At 40.5% G+C, this 17,854-nt stretch overlaps 1 protein-coding gene across 11 annotated transcripts in view; it reads right to left on the reverse strand.

Moving 5' to 3' along the window:
- ARHGAP15 (Rho GTPase activating protein 15) overlaps positions 1–17,854 on the reverse strand; it is a 370,171-nt gene that overhangs the window by 343,722 nt on the left and 8,595 nt on the right. The window lies entirely within an intron of this gene.

The raw sequence follows: 17,854 nt of genomic DNA on the forward strand, positions 1-17,854 counted from the left end.
TGGTATATGATGTTGCAATGAAGAGCTATCAAAGGTGATTATCAACCCCCTCCACACCCTGTGTTAACATTTTCTGACTATTAAGCTGCTCACTTTGTGGAGACAATCGTTAGTGTCTTTAATGTGAAACAAAAGCTTCCGGATAAGAGCTACTGGTTGAAGATCAAATAAGCAAGACATCATTTCAGTTACAACTTCAATAACTGCAACCATGGGCAGCCACACTTTGTGCATTAATGCAGTTTAGAATTTATCAGGCACAAATATTTTGTAGTCGCTGCTGGGGGGGGTTAAAAGTATCACAAGTTTCTGATAGATAAAATAGTGTTTCAAAGTTCCATCAGCCACCATAATATCAGGCAAGGAGCTACACAGACAAAACTTGATATACACAAAGTTGCTGCAGCATTCTACGTTCATCGCTTGATGGCTCCATCATCAGACAACAACTACCATGTGTGAACAAGCAATTACAAATCAAACCAGCATAATTTTCCTGTCACTTCAAACAATATTTTTCAGTGGAGTCAGTTCATGCATTCAAGTGCTGACTGAAATGGATTCAGGTGCTGACTGTACCTCTAAACTGAGGCTTAGATATTTTTCTAATGTTAACATACAGATTCATGTTGGGATGAATGATGCAGTGCCCTCCATATAAGTGGCCAGGCACTGTGCACTTCCCCTCAGGTCTACACATACCCCTACAGTTTTCAGCTGTACTTTTAGGATTGTACATATAAACCCTATAGGAAGGGGAGTGCTGGTTCTCACAAATTACATCTCTGAATCATAGGACTTAGTTGTGAGCTCACTACAGCCAATACCCCACTGCTGCATACATGTTCAGGTGAACTGTGACCCAAATCAATAATTACTTTTAAAAATGTATATACAGTGACCTATTACATTTTAATAAAAAAATGACTGCTTTAGGCAGAAGCAACATTTGATTATTCTTTGTCTATGGCAAGCAACACTCTTAATGCCTGTTGTAATTTAAGTTGTGTAAAGTAGAATTGACAAGCTCTGCAGTCTATGTTATTAGGCTCTGTGAAAAAAGTACACATCTCCCTTCATTATATCTTTATTGCCATCATTTTGTTAAAAGTGGTCTATACATATATACACGCATGGTTAAAAGAATCTGTTTTCTTTACTTCTCCTGTCACGTTGAGTTGGGTCACTTTGTGCCACATGATGTGATGTAATGTAACTCAATGCAAGGAGACACATGTCCCTTCTCATTGGGAATTTAAAGAAACAGAGCTTTCTTTTCCCCTGTGGGAAACTAAGCAGGTCAGGTGCCCAAAACTAGCTGTGGGAAATTTGATCAAATCTTCTCAGTTTCAGTACCTACATATTTCGAATCTAATAGCACTTTGAGCATGACATGTACATGGAAGGGAGCTGATTGCCCCAATTTTAACAAAATAATACAAATGTAACAGAATGTGTATTCTTCAGTGCCACCACTCCTCTGAGCAGTATTTTCTATATGTATTTAGCATTGCAATTCCTCCACTTCAAACAGATGCTTATAAAGAATTTGCAGTATGTCTTAGTAATCATGCAGACCTTGAGAAAAGCAACAGGAGTTATTTAAAAAGTAAAATACATCACCTTCACAAAGCTCAGGTTTTACAGGTGTTGTCCCTTGCTTTTCTCATAATGAATACATGAAGGTAAGGAAGCCTAAGAGATAATGAAGCAGCTTCACAGCTGAGGTGAAATTTGAACTCAGGTGGTTCAAATCCAGCCACTTATCTACTACAGAACACCAGCACTTTCAGAACCATGGTGACCTGTATTATTCTTCAAATCATGGTTACCATAAGATAGTTTTGGAAGTGTACTGCTTTACTTCACAGTGTGTAATACAAAGTTTACACACAGTTATTACAATTATTGTTTCTAGGAATGTGTAATGGACCCACACATAGAGTTTGGGGTTCCATTTAGAGTTATTTGTACCCCAGTGGTCACAGCTCTCCTTAAAACACATGTATATTTCAAGATACAACTTCATTTCTGTGATATCCTTGGTAAGAGGGCTGTATAAACTATGCTTAATAAGAAATTATGAGATAGAAATAATAAAAAATAACAATTTCAGATGAGGAAAAGCTAAAAGCAAAATGAACAACTCAAAAGCCCACAACCCTGTTTATTTACTTGTACAGCAAGCACCGTGTTTGCTGATAACAAACAACAAACATTCATCTAAAAAATTGTTTTCCTTGAGTTTTACTGTTCAGAGATGCTGCTGTTTATCAGTTTTTAATATACTCTTTGGAAATTGATGTGTACTTTACCCAGTCTTTTAAAAGAACCAAGAGATTCAAAGGCAGGGTAAAATACTTTCATGATTCCCCAAAGAAAACTGAGAGGGCAATTAAACAGATGGTAGCAATAAACTCACTTCTAGCACGTCAGGGAATAGGGTCCCTTATTAAAAGCCTAGCACAATGAAAGCAGGAACAAAACTCCAGGGGAACATTTTTCCTCTAGCCCATACCTTTCAACCAGGTTGTACATAAGGAACAAGATCTCTTTAGAGAACTGCTTTCATACCAAAGGAAGATTTTGAAGTAGCTCCACCTCCAGATTGCCAAGCTAAAAGCCAACATGAATGTTTAAGAGCCCCTTAAGATCTGGGAGTTGCAAAGCAAGGGTGTCTAGCCCAGAATGCATGTGCTGCAGTCAAAGCCTGAAATCAAAGGACTTAAGAATTTAGATTATGACCAAGCAATGAAGCCATATTGAGGGGGCATGCATGCCCTCATTTTATCAATAGCCTCTTTGCCAAGTTGAGAAACATGGTTTTCCTGCTTGAAGCTCAGTAAAGGGGGCGTGGGGTGAACGAGACCACGACAAAATGAAACACAAAATAGACACATCCTTAACACATGTCAGCTCTCAGCAATGTTTCACTGTGGAAAACAACACTGAAGCCAGGTGCCTCGATGCAGAGGGCTTTTGATACCAGGGATGCCACGATTCCATTAAAATGCTAAGGAAAAAAGTTGGAAAGGAGAAAACACAGTAGATGAGTATCTTTTTTCTAGGCATCAGGCACGTTAATAGATGTCTATCATAACTATCTGTGTTGGCATCTTTTCTAAGGTACGTGTGCACGACAAATGAGGGGTGAACTGAAGAGCGCAATTTGCATACTAACATGCCACAAACTTAGATTTAAAAATAAATAAATAAGAAAAGTAGAAACCTACCAACTATATGAGCCATTTCATGTATGCAACTCTATTTATTCTCTCTCATATTGGCTTCAAAAGGAAGGTAGTTCAGCTGCACTGTGGACCATGGAGCTCATGGAGGTAGCCTGCCATTTCTGATATTGTTTGGCATTTTATTTTCTAGATTTGGTTTCTCATTCATCGGCACAGGTGAGCAAGGAATTCAAGGTGTAGGAAGTCACCGTCAGGTTCTACTCGGACTCTTCAGTTAGGTCCAAATTTTACTCAAGACTTCAGTCAATCTGCTTTTTATAGAAGACTTCACTGGTACGGTAACAAAAAATAATAATATCTGACTGGCACAAGCAAGCACTTTTGCAGCAGGAAAGGAAGCAAGTTGAATATTGGCTTCACCTGTAATCTCTAATGCTGCTCTGCCCCCTTGTGCTGCTGTAGTGAACTTGACAGAAAAGCAGCTTGGCTGTCTTTGTACATGAAACCCACTCTCTCTCACACACACATACGCACACACATACACAAAGCCACTGTCACTTCTCACTGTTCTGGCAAGTTCAAGGTCAGTGCCTAGCTATTTTCAGCTCATCTCTTCTTGATCCATTCAGAGAGATGACAAGGTAACGTGATTTGGGGTCAGCTGTATTACAGGAACCGTTACATAAAGGGAGAAAGTAGAAATCAATCCTAGCTGACAGTGTCTTCAGGATAATCAGCGCTCACTCCATGCCGCTGTCAGCTTCCCTGCATCAAACACCATGTTACTTCTGTCAGATCTTTTTAACAGAACCATATTCTCACTTTTGGCAAAGTAAATAAATATTTCACTTGGGCTTGCATTAAATTCATTGTTGGGGAACTTTACCACCTTGGCCTCTTCCAACAAACCCCCCATTACATTTGTTAGAAAAACATATTCTCTCAATATGTAAATTCTTAGCCGTGGCCATTTGTTAATAAGAGACGATGGGGGAACGATGCAGTGTTTTTTTTAGGGGGGGTGTCTTCTTTTATACTTTCCCTTTTCAATCCTCTCCCCCCGCAACCACAGCCACTTTTCCTCCAACTACATCTGCTTCTCGAAACGTTTGCCTAAACGATGCTCATCGCTGCGCCGATTCTATTAAGGTTTTGCCGTAATGTTTTAAGACACCTTTCTCAATTTGTTTGATTACGATCCCTCTCCCTGAGCCATTTCCTCCCTGCAACTAGACATCTTCTTCTGTGCGGAATTATGAACATATCATTTCACAAGATGGGCTGCAGTTTAGTGGCGTTTCAGCGACAGCACATGGTATGTCAGTTTAGGGGAAAGAGCTGCTATTCCATCCCACCCACCTTGTGCTCCCATGAAACTGCCAAAGCCTGCAGTACTTCTCGGAAGAGCAATTTACCATAATATTAGTTGTCAGTAAATTCAAAGACAGAGCTCCTAAAGCCATAAAATGGATTAGAAGCCATTTTTTGAAAGAATTTTTTTTTTAAACAAACTAGAGTAAGAGTATACTGTCAACAAACAAATGCTTCATCATAGCACTGTAATTTGGAATTTTAATTACCCCTCTGCTTCTGTAACAAAACAATGTCTGAACTGGCAGCCATTTGAATCTCTCACAGGTCATTGAGCATTCTAGTTAATTACTCTATGAATAGCCTGTTTTTCTCCCCTCTGGAAACACGTTTCTAATGGCAGTCAAGGTCTGACAAATGTGTCATCTACATAATTAGCTAGGAAGCAACACAAAACATTAAACATGCTTTGTGCCGACAACTATCAAAACATTTCATTTGTTGTCAATTATTCATTACTTTGTAGGTTCTGAAGGGGTTGTTATTATGGAAATAAGTCCAGATGCTAACAAGGTTAGAGCTTTTGATTCAAATTAGTAATCAGAGGACTAACTTTACCAAAAAAAAAAAAGTATCCCCTCGTACATTTGTGGCAGCATTCAATCGGCAGTGAATTATAAACGAATTTAGCTAAGTTCAAGTTTAAAATTGCGGCAACATAGTGTGATCACTAATGTGCAGAGTTGCATCCTCCTTTGAAGTGCAAGGATCTAAGCAGAAGTAGTAAACTTTCAGGACCTTTGGCAAGACTAATTTGTACTTGGTAAATAGACTAAAATATTTTCACAGCATGACATGTCAGAACATAGGGGATAGGGGAGAGCCTGGAAATTTTCAAAACGTTTGATCCAATCTATGCATTCTATTTGATAAAATAAAATAAAAATAAAAATGATGGTGGTGACGGAGCAGCCATCCCAGCTCACACAGTATTTCATCTAGTTTTCATCATACTGCCTAACCTTTCTATCAAGGGGTTGGAGTAAATTAAATCTGGCTTTCAAAAATTGTACTGAAGATTTCTCTTCTATGAAACACCATTAGAGTGTTTTCCAGCAAATTAGATGGATAAAACTATAGGGGGGGGGCAATTTACAATGGAGGGGAATTTTAATTTGACGCCTTTCTCATCCTTATTTCCAGTTACCTGAAACTTGCTCCAACAGGCTAGGAAAAGGGACGGATACTGAGCACAGTTATTTTACCAATAACATATAGCATATCAATAAAATAGGAGAATCTCAGTATTAGAAAAAAACGTAGCAAAATACACAGAAGATGCCTAGCCCAAAAGAAATGAGCTTAGACGTGTCTAACTCTGCATATGAATCAAGCTATGTGTCTTAAGTATTAAGATAATCACTGCTAGAAAAACAGGAAAGGAAGAAATTACTGGCCAGGGAAAGAACAACAAAGTGTGATTCTTATCAAACTGAACCAAATGCTCAGATTGCTATGATTTCATACTAGCTTCCCCATCACCCTTACCCCACTTCTCCAAAACCAGAATTCAGCCCACTGCCCTTCAAAGTAAGAATGCAAACAACCAGCTGTCCAGATGAGCTCTTTTGCCTTCTCTTACTTGGCACCAGGCCTAAGTTTACACATGATGCAGAATGTGGTAGCAGAATGCATGGAAAATGGCAGCAGTATGGGCAGTAGCCTCACTTCACGATTTCCTGTATTAACAACTCCCTGCAAATAGGAAGCCAGCACAGCTGGCAATGGGCTGGGCCTTTCTTCCTGATAATGCTAGTTTCAGTTTGCAGGGAGAATTTTGTTTTATGTGGGAATATTCAAAATTGGTGTCCCTCAGCTGTAGTCTAAGGTGACACAGTCCTTTATACCACCTCAGCAGTTTTAGAGACTCATTCTGCTGTTTGCCTTAGCATTCCGTGCCACGTACCATGGACAATTTCACCATATCAAGGTCATACCTGTGGTAAAATGATCATCCATATTGACTTATACGTAGATGTTCTTTAGAATCATAGAGTTGGAAGGGACCCAAGGGTCATCTAGTCCAACCCTCTGCAATCTCAGCTAAAGCATCCATGACAGAAGGCCATCTAACCTCTGTTTAAAAACCTCCAAGGAAGGAGAGGCCACCACTTCTCATGGGAGTCTGTTCCACTGCTCAACACCTCTGTCAGAAAGTTTTTTCGAATGTTTGGTCAGGATCTTCTTTCTTGTAACCTGAAGCCATTGGTTCAAGTTCTACTCTCCAGAGCAGGAGGAAACAATCATGCTCTCTCTTCCATGTGACAGCCCTTAATATATTTGAAGATGGCTATCATATCTCCTCTCAGTCTCCTCTTTTCCAGGCTAAACATATGCAGCTCCTTCAAGCGCTCCTCATAAGGCTTAGTTTCCAGACCCTTGATTATCTTGGTTGCCCTCCTCTGCACACATTCCAGCTTTAGATGTTCTTCAAGCTGTATGGGAGCCACTTATTCATATCTGCCTCCTGTACAGGCAGGATAATATCTAAATGACCCCATACCATGGGGGCATAGTCTGATTATATGGTTCTTTTTTTTCTATAGAATCAGCACCATTCCTACATGGCTGGGCTACTGAAATGCTCTTGTAGCCACAAAAGAACTGCTCGTGAATAAGTAATTTTTATGCAGCTGGAAAATACCTAAAGAACACCATATATCTATAACCTCAATCCCGCTAAAGTTAGAAGTAAATCCATCCAAACTGGATTTACATTAGCACCTTATTGCTTTGATTTATATTTTGACTCGGGCATCCTTTACAGTGAAAAGTTTCATATTATAATCATGCTGTAGAAGTCACTTTTCTATGGGTTCATCCTGTGCCCCTGAATTCACATACCTACTACTACTACATCAGTGGGGTCTCACCAGTTGTGGTTTGTGGCTTTTAGCATTAAAGCCATAATGCGACAGGAATGAACACATAAAAAAGCAGCTCCACCAGGGGGCTGTAACATGGAAAGCAAATGGGGGGGGGGGCGGAGACTCAACTTCATCTGGATTAGAGACAAGGTTTCCTGAACAAAACCTAAACTCACTGATTAGTTTACGTCAGCTTTCTTACATTGGGGAGGGGGGAGAGAGTGTACATGATCATGTGTGAAGTACTATGTCAGTGTTCCTTTTGCCATGAGTTCAAGCACAAAGAAACTACTCAACACCTATGGTGCAGCACTGTGTGAAGTTGACCTCAAAAATGTAAGACTTGCAGATGAAGCTGTATCTGTGTTGCCCTCAAAACATCCCACCAGGTGAGACTTTTTTCAGAATAATTAGCTGATAGGAGAATAGTCAAAATCTCACTCTGAATACTGTGCTTTATAGAATTGTAGAACTGGAAGGGATCCCAGAGGCCATCTAGACCAACCCCCTGCAATGCAGAAATCTCAACTAGATCATATATGGCAGATGGCCATCCAACCTCCAAGGAAGAGTCTACCACCTCTTGTGGGAGTCTGTTCCACTGTTGAACAGCTCTTACTGTCAGAAAGGTATTCCTGATGCTTAGTCAGAATCTCCTTTCCTCTAACTTGAATCCATTGGTTTGAGTCTTACCCTCCAAGCAGGAGAAAACAAGACTGCCACATCTCTCATGTGAGAGCAGTTTAGATACTGAAGATGGCTATCATATCTCCTCTCAGTCTCCTCTTTTCCAGGCTAAACCTATCCAGCTCCTTCAACCATTCCTCATAAGGTTTGGTTTCCAGAACCTTGATCATCTGGGTCCTCCTCCTCTTTACACCTTCCAACTTGTCAACATCCTTCTTAAATTGTGTTGCCGAGAACTCAACACAGTACTCCCGGTGTGGTCTGAACAAGGCAGAAGAAAGAAAGACCATTACTTCTCTTGATTGGGACATTATACTTCTTATAAAAGCATTGACTCATGCTAAGCTTGTGATCCAATAAGACCCATATATCCTTTTCACAAACCAGGTGTCCCCCATTCTATATTTGTGCAGGGGATCAAATGTGCCTCCCCAGGATAGCTCAGTTGGTTAGGGCATAGTGCTGATAATGCTAAGGTTGCAGGTTCAATCCCCATATGGGACAGTGGCATATTCCTGCACTGCAGGAGGCTGGGCTAGATGATCCTCAGAGTCCCTTCCAACTCTACAATTCTATGTTTCTAGGCCTGTCTACCTGAACCTTAGAACTTTCTCCAGGCCACACCCCTCACTGGTCCTGCTTTGCACCCCAAGTGTTTTTGCCCGGCTGGAATTTGTACTTGACTTTTGCTTCCTGAATATAGTATAGAAAGGAGTGTTTAGACAGGGTTGTTTGCTCCATACACTTTAGCCTCTGGCCCTGCCCACCACTGGCATGTGGCCATCAGAAGGCTACCTAGCCTTAAGTTTGAAAAGGGCCCTGCCCACCACCACTGATCTAAAACATTATTGGCATTTGTTGTTTAGTCGTGCCCCACTCTTCGTGACCCCATGGACCAGAGCACGCCAGGCATTCCTGTCTTCCACTGCCTCCCGCAGCTTGGTCAAACGCATGCTGGTAGCTTCGAGAACACTGTCCAACCATCTTGTCCGCTGTGTCCCCTTCTCCTTGTGCCCTCCATCTTTCCCAACATCAGGGTCTGTTCCAGGGAGTCTTCTCTTCTCATGAGGTGGCCAAAGTATTGGAGCCTCAGCTTCACGATCTGTCCTTCCAGTGAGCACTCGGGGCTGATTTCCTTCAGAATGGATAGGTTTGATCTTCTTGCAGTCCATGGGACTCTCAAGAGTCCCTCCAGCACCATATTTCAAAAGCATTGATTCTTTGGCAATCAGCCTTCTTTATGGTCTAGCTCTCACTTCCATACATCACTACTGGGGAAACCATAGCTTTAACTATACGGACCTTTGTCGGCAAGGTGATGTCTCTGCTTTTTAAGATGCTCTCTAGATTTGTAACTGCTTTTCTCCCAAGAAGCAGGTGTCTTTTAATTTCGTGACTGCTGTCATCATCTGCAGCGTATGCCATTATTGGCATACATGGGGCCAATTCACACTTGTCAATGGCCCCCAACAAAAATGCATCCAGAGCAGGTGAAGTCAACTGCAGTGTGATCTGGTCCCAAAATGGTCAGCTGAATAGTACTAAAAATTCTCACTACCACCTGGTAAAATGTAAAACCTGACTGATTTTGCAAGTGGTTATATAACACCATTGTGGGCTACCACTTGATAAATGGTTATTTACATTCAGCTTGTACTCCAGACTGTCACAGATGTTAATTTGTTGAGATAAGTACTGGCTGGGAACAGATACTTTTCAATGCTGGTCTTGAACCAACCATGAGAGCCCTTCAATTTATTCTTTCAATCTGTCAGCCAAGATTTTTTCCATTTGGACGCTGCCATTTTGTCATATAGCACCTCACGGTAAAAGTCAAGATGGAGGAGCCATATATAATCCAGTGCACTGACTGTCATGTGCAATGTCTCTGTGTTCAGTAAAGGCTAAGAAAATAAGCTCTTGAGGGGGGGGGGGATGACAGGGGAGGGACGGCATGAGGAGTAAAATAATTTTAGTTTTGAGGCAATCTGAAGCAGCAAGGTTTTTTTATTATTAGAAAACAGAATCTTATGGGTGTCTTGCCCATTATTGCTTGAGAAAATGTTTTTGTTAGTGTCTATATTTCTCCCAGGAAAGAACAAAGTAGAAAGCAAAACAAATCTTCAAAAAAAAAAAAAAAAAAGCCCTTCCACTAAATATACTCTTTTAAAAATGTGTTCTAATGATCTTTTCCAAGAAGGAAATAATCCATTTTCAACTAAAATTACCTGCAGCTATAACTGGGGGAGGGGGCAGGGGGAGATCATGAAGCTAGAAACAATTTTGAAAGGACTGCAGTCTCTTTTAATTAAAACTAAACAGATTACATATTTACGCAGAAGTCAAAATATTTTGGAAGCTGATAAACCTGTAAGCCTTAATGCAGTAGAAAAACAAGAAATAAATGCAAAGTGTTACTGTTACACATGCCTGCCTGATCAACGGTTTTCACGTATTGATCTATAAATGGAGTTGACAGTCTGTGTTAGCTGCACATTTTCCAAGCAGCTCTATTTTTGAACAAAACCAATACGGGCAATTACCTTTCTTTGAGATGCCAACTCTTATCAATTCAATGTGATTTAATGTCATATTAATTAAATATCAGGATCTACTTCGGGACAATCTTCACAAAGCAAGCCTCAAACTTGACTACAAGCTTGATGTGAAGTAAACACACACAACAGCCTCGCCTCTCCTGACGTTGCTCAAAAAGCTCTACTCAACAGAAGCACCAGTAATTTTAGCAATTTTATTTGTCTCTTTGGCTAGCTGTAACTTTGGCAAGTAGTCGAGGTTTCGGGAAGGCGGAGGAGAAAGAGGATAGCAAGAAACAAAGGAAAACAGCTTCCTGAATCTTTGATAGTGTATTAGAGAGATAAATAAGACAACCAAGTCTGTTTCATCTAATCAAAAAGAACTCTAATTCATTAACATTTTGGAATGACTAAACAGACTCTTATTCTTAATCTGAGCACCAATGAAAGACGTTACATGCTTTGAATTTGCACTGAATGAGACAAAATGCACCTCTCTGAGATTTAAGAGATGAAAATGGTTAATATTCATGCACAATGAGGGACTGCATATGAACAGAAAGCATAGGAAGAGCTCTTGCTTAATAGAGTCCATGCTCAGCCTTAAGATTTGTGTAGTTGAGATAAGACATTAATATCATTTCATCTATTATGGACTAGTCTTAGCAGCATGGAAGTTCCCACTGAAAACTAGGCAAAACTACAGAAGGACTAAGCATCTTCTTGCTCCAAGTTGCCAGCTGACAGCACCAGTCCTATATGCATAATGCTGAAACAATTTGATCTCGATCTGAAAAATAGTCCCAGTATGTACATGTATGCAGCCATGAATGTTAAAAATACAACATGTTCTACACATCTGCAACATCAAACGAACCTTAATATTTCATGGTTGCCACAAAAGGCCTTGTACTTTTTCAACTATGTTTTGCAGCATATATTTTTTGTATGATTGGCAGCAACATCTGAAGGCTTAGACAAATTCAGTGAGTTGGCAAAGAAAAATTGGCACAGAGTCAAAAGTTCCAATACAGCAGGCTTAGTAGATTGCTGAATATGAATACAATGAAACTAGAGCTGTCACCTGATTAAAGAACTTTTAGCTGATTAATCATATGGCTTTTGATTGATTAGTTTTTAGTGAATTAAATCCACATATGCATTCTGATGAACAAATCAATTGCTTTTTTGTGTGTGGGGGGGTGTAATTTCTACATTTTCAGATGGTACATGCATCACAGAAAACTATATTAGAAGCAACTTCCATCCTGTGTTGAGTAGTAGTAGGAAAGTCTCCTGCAATATCAAATCTGCTACCTGCAGTTCTTATAGTATGTGCATTAAAAATTACTTATGATTTTTAAAAAATATCTTGTTTCCCATGAATTGGCGCACCTTAATTGGTGAAAGTATTTTAATCCACTACAAAACTTAATGTTGCAGCCTCCACCCTCCCCCAATGTCCCCAAAATCTTCTACAGAGGTTGTCCCAGCCCTGCTAAAGAGATTTGTATGGGTGAGTGGTGAAATGCATGGAATAGGAGAGGAAGGGGAATTCCTACTGTGTGAGAAGATGTCTGTTTGACTCATCAACAGGCACCACGGGCTATCACCCTATGATTACACATCCCCAATGAACCAGACTGGATCGGTGAGCAAAGTACTGAGCTTAATAGTTATGGGTTCCAATTCTAGGCCAACTCTAGACTTAGTAGCAACTTTTGCCCATTTTTTTTAAATCTCATCTGTAGAGTTATGCTAATGTTCTACACATAAATACTTAAAAGCATGTTTATATATAAATGATTAACATTAAAATAGTGCTCAATGAATATTTTATTTACCACTAATGATTATTACCCATTTGTCACCCAAAGGTCCCAGGATGGGTTACACAGTAAAGAAATCCAAATAAAACTGACAATAATTATATTTAAGTGAAATTGCCAACAGCTATGGAGATCTACAGAGGCAGCACTTTAAATTGCTTATTGGGAAACCCTACCAAAATCAGGGTATAATCTACTCACAAATCTAGGAGAAAGATCTGTGTATGGGTGCATGAAGCTGGATACAGGTATTTCCAACTTCCTCTGCTTTGCTTCCTGCTATATTGGACTTTTGCTCTGCCAAATAGATATACATTTGTTTGGTGTTGCCAGATTTATACAGGTACACCTTTTCATAAAACCCCACAAACTGCAATATAGTTGGTGTAGCTTACAAATGTGATGGACATAATTTAATTTCAAAAATATGGGGCAGAGAAAGATTTTTAACCTTCTCTGTTCTAGGACTCTTGGCACAACAATCAACCAACATGCACTTCTGTGCAAATCGTTCCCATTCAGAATCCTACTGGTTTTTCAGGATGTGTTTTGTAATGTTTGGGGTTTTGCTTAAGACTTTGGGCCTTTCCCGTTTGCCTTTCGCCAGCCACTTAGCAGACTCGCTCGAGCAAATATGCCAAAATACTTTGCATTCTGTCAATATCTAGTCAGGAAACTCTGCATGGAAAAATGAGAGAGATGAAAATACTAGAAAGAGCGAGGAAATGAGGAGCATGGCAAGCTTTCAATCTATTATATCAGAGCCAAGTTTGCATGGTGAAATGACATACCCTGCGTCTCTATAATTAGCTGCTAAGAAAGCACAACTTTTTCAGCTCCCTACAAAAGAACATAAATTGCAACTGTTATGCTTGTGGAAAACCCAGCAGCAAATGTTTGGTGTCTGGTGGAACTTTTTAGAATCCTTTTTTCTTTTATCATCCCCAAGTATTCTCCTCCCCACCCTACCTTGCCTCATCCCAGACCGAAAGTTATGTAACAAGGTAATACCAACAATGAGAAACTGCATGATAAAATCCTGCCCAAAAGTGAAAAATGCTAATTTTGTCTCATTTAGCAGCTGGATACAGAAATGCTCATTAGTTTTAAGAGGGTTAATCCTTTTAACTTTTGCATATTGATATGCCAATTATGCCTAATTGTACAAGAGGCATCAGTCAAGGTAATAGTGCATAAACACATGAAAGTTATTAAGTACATCCCAACATGTAATAAAGTAGGTGTTAATTGGTAGCTGAGTTCTGCAGGCTATTGAGGTGGATAATTCATTGAGAGATGGATCACTTGTAATTTCTCTACATAATTCCTTTTGCAGTCTCATGCTGTGATGTTTTCATGCTTGTCAAAAACAACTGCAGCCTAGTGCCTTTTGTTAAACACAGCCAATAAAATATGTTAGGCATCATTAAATATACTTAACTTTTAAACTTTTTCAAAGTTACAGTTCCTACTGATAATACATTATACTATTTCCAAATAAATTACAGTAAACATTCTTTTAACTTCCTAACAGAACATCTCACTTATGGGGGTTGGGGGTTGGTGTGTGTGTTTTTTAAGTACTACGTGCAAATGTGTCGCCAGCAAGTGATAGTTTTAAATTGGAAAGCAAACATAAGGAAATGAATGTTTCATCAGCTACTAGGTTGATATCGAAGGGGTGGGGGAGAGGAAGGGATTGAGTTCTGAAATGCAATGCAAGTTTCTCTGAACTAAAGATTTACTTCTGCCAACTGAGAGAAGAATAATTAAAATCATGTATTTGCTGAGCTATGGTGATGAAACGGCTGTGGTTAATTTTGCATTTGAACATGGAGGTAAAAATAGCAGAAGGGCGGGTTCGGTGGGGGGAACCAACAACTGCAGCAAGATTATTCCATTTACTGTCTCAGTTAAATAGCTGAATATTTCATAGGGGCTTGTCATATCAGCAGAATAGCCAATTAATAGCTTCCATGGCTCTGAAAAGAGAAATTTTTGGTGCTGGTGTGGGATGCTAGCAGAGTTTTTGGGCTTTCACTTGTTTGCTCTGATTTGAAAAACTGAGCTGGAATCCAAAGCGAGTGACTAACATTGCATAAATAATTTTGCAATATCATATGGCCTCAGCTGCAAGTTGCAGCCATTATGGAGGAAAATGAACCAAGGGAGGCTCACACCAATCAGTTTGTTTAGTAGCACAGGATGAGTAAAAGGGACATGACTGGCAACAGAGTTCACCTCTAAAGTATTAGCGCTTAAATATTTTCAGAAGGGATAAAATAAACAAATCCAGTACCACTTGGCTTTCTCTGCCATGTGTCAGGGTTATTTCAGACTCCCGTTTTTAAATATCAAAAATAATCTCAATCATAGTATTTTTACACAGGTCATTAGCAAGTGTTACATGCTAGGAAGAGCTTTCATTTCTCATTTACCTACGGTATCTTAATACAATGTTAGGCCATGTCTTTCAGAAATATAATCCAATGTCTGCAACACAAAGGATTTTTAGTTGTTTAGTAAGAGCTTTACATGGGCACAGCTGGCAATCCAAAATTTCCCATTGAACATGTTTCTTGCTCTATGGAATAAAGAAATGCAAGACTTTTTCAAATGCTTTCCCAAACTACGTAACAAAGCAGAAAATGCCACTGAATTATTGGAACCACTGAAGCCACAGTGTCATTGTGGGAATATGAATGGTCATAATGACGACTGTAGGTGAGTGGATGGATGAGTACCTAAAATGCCTCAGGTGGAATGGAAGGAAGGTTACATTTTTTTTGGGGGGGGGGTAATTTTTGCTTTCCCTTGCTTTCATTTTTTTTTCCATTCTAATGCCCTGGCATTTAATTATACCTTAATGGCCTGTTACAGGAATATCATGAAGTGCCTTATATATCTGCTGGTTGTAGCTGAATATGTTTATATGAGTAAGGGTGGAAATGGGTTTGGGAAGCATCCTATTTTTATTCATCTCTAGTGAGATGGCAGGAGAACTGCGTAATTGCTTTTACTTTCTAAATTATATCTATGTGTTAAGGACAGTGTAAGTTGAGCAGTTAATGTGCATAATACCTGGCCATTGTGCAATTCACCAGGCCTCATGGAGAATGTGCACATAATCCTTCATTTCCTGGTCACTATACATAATTCCCAACAGGCCTGGGGAAAGTGAATATAGTGACTGAATTTTGTTCATTCGCGAGGCATAATTCCCAAGAGGCTAGGGGGGGTTGTACATATCTCAACTTCATTTTGCACATTCTCTGGGCAATATGCACATTTTCTGACCAATATGCATAATCTCCAAGAATGTTCAGGCGTTTTGCAATCTGCAGTCCCCAGGCTGCTTCTGGCCCACTTCCGAATGATACATAACCTCCCCACTGATTAGGCAAGAAGCAGGAAGGTGGGAGGGGCTCCAGATAAAGTGGTGGGTTGTTGTTTTTTTACTATTATTTACTTAATAAATATCCTACTCTTCCTCAAAAGGAGCCCTTTTCCCTTCAGTCCAGCCCCCTTTTAACCAATCTCAGCTGTTTCCTAGTCAGTTGAGCAACACAAGGGCGATTGCAGGGAGAGGAAAACTAAACACCTTCATTCCCCCCCCCCGCCCCGCTTCCTGCAATTCTAATGCCCACCCCACTCCCCATGGGGTCAGTCATCATGGGACTCACAGAGGAGGGGAGTTTATTCAGCTAAAGAATGTTTACCCAGCAGGGGAAGAGAGAGCTGTGAAGTATCACTGATCCTACACAATGCCATTTCTGGCCCCATCCTATGCAGGCAAATTACTTTCCTTCCCCCTGCCTTTTGTGCCAGCCAGCATGAAATGTTCTCAGTGACACTAACATTTGGAGGAAAACTATATAACTGTGTAAGTTACAGTTTTTCATAACAGCAGGTGAACAGTAAATCCACGATGTTTTGCCCATTTTTATTTATTCTTACAAGAGGCAATGGGTGGGTGGTCCAGGTGAAACGCAGAGGGACAGCCAGGACAGGCATCAGCAGTCGTCGTCCCCCCGCTAGCTCCTCTGCCTGCCAACCCTGGGGCCCCTGCCCACAGGATCCAGAAGCCCTGGCAGCAGGCACCACTACTCACCACCTTCCTCCTCCAAGGCCAGCTTGGGGATCTGCTGCTTCTGCCACCAGTGGTTAGAATTAGTGGTTAGAGTTGCCTCAGGAGGAAAAGCAGTTCAGGATGGAAGAAGGTGGTCAAAAGCAGCGACCAGCACACCTGGTAATCCACTATTAGGATGAAGAGTCAGTATGGCTAAGGCAGTGCCAGCAGCAGAAAATATTCAGACTGATCAGCCACCACTTCTGGCCTCTTTGCCATGCGGCTGCTGCTTCTACCAGGTTGACTTTTCATCTGGCTTGACTTCAGTGGCAACATAAGGAGGAAAGGCACATGACGGTGTGGCAAGGTCTAGGAGGACGGGGTACAAAGAATTGGCACAGCCCCTACTGAAAACGGTAGTTTAGTAAAGGGCTACCACTGGAATTATAATGGACACGGAGTGATATGGCGACGGGATGGATGTGTCAGGTGAGGAAAAGCTGGGTTAGATGTCTTCAAGCTACTCCTCCTTCCAGCCCATCTCCCAGCCTTGTTACTAGTAGCCTTGCTGTTTGGTTCCTTAAAGTTGTTTAGGTGAAACTAGAAAATTCCAGATCAGCTAATGGAAAGACAATTGTCGTCTCTGATCTTGTCCAGGAAGGACACGCTGACCATTATAACTGAAACCTGACTGGATGAAGGGGAAGATGCAAATGTTTTCCAGATGTATCTCTTTGGGCAGAAAGGAGAAGTAGCTGTTATTTATAAATATATGAATGTATCTATAAATATATCATCTCCCTCATCAGATACTTTGTCCACTCATCAATAATTGTAGTGTCTGTATCTGGTGTAGGGAACTTAAGACAGAAATGGTGTTGAGGAACCACAAGGTTTTTGGTCTTGGGGGCCTTCAACACACCTATCCGTGCAAGCTTGTCTGAAGAGGTGTGGCACCTCATGGCTGCCAATGTAATTATGGGCTTGTCTCAAATTATATCAGGTCCAATACATATGGCAGAACACACCCCAGAGCTGGCGCTTTGGAAAGGATTGGGAGAAAGTGATCTGTAGGTGAGGGAGCCAATAATGACTCAATTCTAATAGGCATATAACTGTTTGATAAGGTGTGACCGACATGCTGCTGCTAACCTCTGCAAGGGTGAAGGACAAATTTCAGTGGTATGAAAACAGTGGCTGATTAATGGTTTTCTGGTGTCTCCAGCAAAGTTTCCCGATACTCTAGTCCTCTCTATACTGGAGAAGGTAATCTAATTAGTTTCAGAAGACTTCAAAAAATGCA

The sequence above is a fragment of the Podarcis tiliguerta genome, assembly GCF_965153285.1.
Source record: "Podarcis tiliguerta genome assembly, chromosome: 1".
Lineage (NCBI taxonomy): Eukaryota > Metazoa > Chordata > Lepidosauria > Squamata > Lacertidae > Podarcis > Podarcis tiliguerta.